Source organism: Triticum dicoccoides, chromosome 6A (assembly GCF_002162155.2).
Source record: "Triticum dicoccoides isolate Atlit2015 ecotype Zavitan chromosome 6A, WEW_v2.0, whole genome shotgun sequence".
In the NCBI taxonomy this organism is placed as follows: domain Eukaryota; kingdom Viridiplantae; phylum Streptophyta; class Magnoliopsida; order Poales; family Poaceae; genus Triticum; species Triticum dicoccoides.
This window is the reverse complement of record NC_041390.1, coordinates 564,729,400-564,732,124: the sequence shown is the minus strand read 5'-3', so window position 1 is coordinate 564,732,124 and position 2,725 is coordinate 564,729,400. Positions and strand designations below refer to the sequence as shown.

The window sequence follows — 2,725 nt, the reverse complement described above, 5'->3', positions numbered from 1 at the left end:
TCCCCCTGCGTTGATCTTCTAAACCCTCTCTTTTTATAGCCCCGCGCCCCAGCAACCGTAGTAGGGATTCCCTTTGATCCCATAGGTGTCGTTCCTGAGCCCCGACATCTTTGGCGCACTAGGTAGGGGAGGGCAAGCTGTGAAAATCTGGTTTTGAAGTCAACTTATCAACTCCATCATCGCGGTGGCCCAAGAAGAGAAGGAGGCATTAATCAACCACACGCTAGTGCCGTCCGTGACAACAACGATCATCTGCGTGGCTGCAAAAAGCTAAGCCGCGCAAAACTTTGAGTAATTCCTTTTCTTTTATAGAGTTATTTTCCTCGAAAGATCTCGCTCTTGGTATGGAAAACCTGCACGTGATGGGACCCTCCCGCTATTAGCAACACCCTAGTTCTGTTTCGAGTCCGCTCAGCTACTCAAGCGGCCGTGTTGAGATTGGCAGGGTGGCCTATCCGCTATTGGAAACGCCCTTGTCCTATTTCGAGTCCGCTCAACAGTTCAAGCGGCCGCGCTGAGAGCGGCAAGGTGGTTCACCCGACAGCGAGCGCACCCCACAGACCGCTGAGGATCCGTCCTCAAAGCGCCGCGGCTTGGGTTTACGCGCTGGCAAGCCTGTCCAACTAAGAGTAGGGCGTACATACCAAGAAAAATCAAACAGGAAAATAGCATGCGTCCTTTTAAAAAGTATTGTAGAGTTATCTTACATCAATTTTTGTTGTGGTTCTAAGTTAAGATAAAATCATCTTGGTCATGAACTCGCAGCGGCAAAGAGAAATGGGGCGCCTAGTCTCGGCGCTGGCCCTCCACCCTCCGGACCACGTCGACGTGCTTGATGATGGGCTCGATACGCTCCTTGTGCGCCGCGAGGTCCACATCCTCCGGCAAGATCTCCAGCGCGGCGGCGAAGTCGACATTGGGGTTCTAGTATGCCACCTTGGTGAGGATTGATTCACCGCGTAAAATGTGGCATGAGAAAAAAATACAGGTCATAAGACCAGAAACATTGCATTCTATGTACATTTTACACTAAGTTTTTACATTTATATCTTACGTAACATAACATATTTTTACGGCGATTATATATTTTCATACGTTCTTTTTTTACATCTGAAATAAGACAAAATTTACGGAACATAAAAGTACGGTGCATTAATAAAATAGAGAGGGGTGAACAATAACTATTCCTCACCAAGGGTGATGAATATATAATTGTAACGATTTGTATTTCAAATATAATTTATTTATGAAATTATGTAACATTACCTCGAGTGAAGAATAACTTATTTTGCACTCCGTGTGGATAATAAACTCAACCTAATATGTTCTACTACCAAATCAAGTAAACGAGTAGGCGTATTAGCGCAACCAAGTGTTAGGGACATCAGATTGTTGTCGTGATGGCACCATGTCAACCACCCATCCATAGCTTTTTTATTTGTGTAGATAGCATATTTGGTATGTATCTATTTCCAATATGATATGTTTGTATATTCATTTGCTTGGTTTTCTTATTCATTTATGCATTTAGAAATATGAAAATAATGTGGCAAGACTTAGTTTTGTGCATTTTGCTTCGTTTTCATCCCTACTCATGAGGACAACTCTACTTTTTCTGTATCAATGAGTGTGGGTGAGGGCACTGTATATCAGAACTACCATGGGATAAAGTAAACCACATGTATAATAGGCTCATATACCAAGCATGTATTAATGAGGATAAGGAAGCATTAACACAATGCAGATAAGGAAGCATTAATACATAATATGATTAAATGGCAAGAATTTATTGTGGAGATTATAGCAAGCCTTTGTACAAAGAGGCATTTATTTACTACAAAGCTATAGGAGGAAAGAAATAAATTTACTCCAAGTTTTTCTTCTGTATTAAGCTCCAAGACTGCTAGCTGTCCCTCAATATAAACACAAGCACCTAGGCAAAGAACATGAATTCGGAAAAATCAACGAACAACATTAGCAAAAAAGGAATAGCTAACTATCTCCCATGGCCGGTATGGGGAACGACACACAGGCCCTATGCTTGGTAGCTCTTGTAGCCATGGCCACCACTATCTTCTCATGTCAAGCAGCAGGGCGTTACATAGGTATGGTTTTCTTCTTTCTTTCATAATCTCTTCACTCGTATTTGTATACACAAACATATATTTTCCTGGTGGGTTATATGTGTTGATTGAGGTATCTCTATTGTGATTTGTGCACAGATACTGACCTGTGTACAACTGTGGACTATTGTTCGCCACCAGACCGAGCTAGTGGCAACATTGCGTGCAAAGCTAACTGTGTTAACCGAGGTTATGACAAGGATAAGAGTAGTTGCGTTGAAGGAAGTAGTAGCACATGCTGTTGCACAAAGAACTGAGAAGTACCATGAAATGAGTTTATATATGTACTAGAAATATTGCGTGAAGGTGAATGCTTACATTGTTTGTGTGAAACCTGATTCAGTTCATACAGGTAAATTAATAATAAGCTATTAATAATTGTTGATTTAGTATCTGTTTTTCCGTTGTGTCACTAAAATCATTTTATCGCCACGACACAGAAAAATAAATAACTATTATCATGTCAAATAATGAGAAATTAATCAAAAAGATTGGAAGTCCCACACCACTATGGAACAAGCCATAGAATATCCCTCATCATAGTCATTATAGGGAACAAGCCATATAAATTGAGTGGGTCTATTCAAACAACACCCCTGGCC

The 2,725-nt window shown here is 41.2% G+C and overlaps 1 long non-coding RNA gene across 1 annotated transcript; it reads left to right on the top strand.

Moving 5' to 3' along the window:
* Positions 1-1,967: 1,967 nt before the first annotated feature.
* Positions 1,968-2,508, top strand: LOC119314987. Its single transcript, XR_005152525.1, has 2 exons — positions 1,968-2,105; positions 2,223-2,508. It is a non-coding gene; the product is annotated as an uncharacterized LOC119314987 (long non-coding RNA).
* The last annotated feature ends 217 nt before the right edge of the window (positions 2,509-2,725 follow it).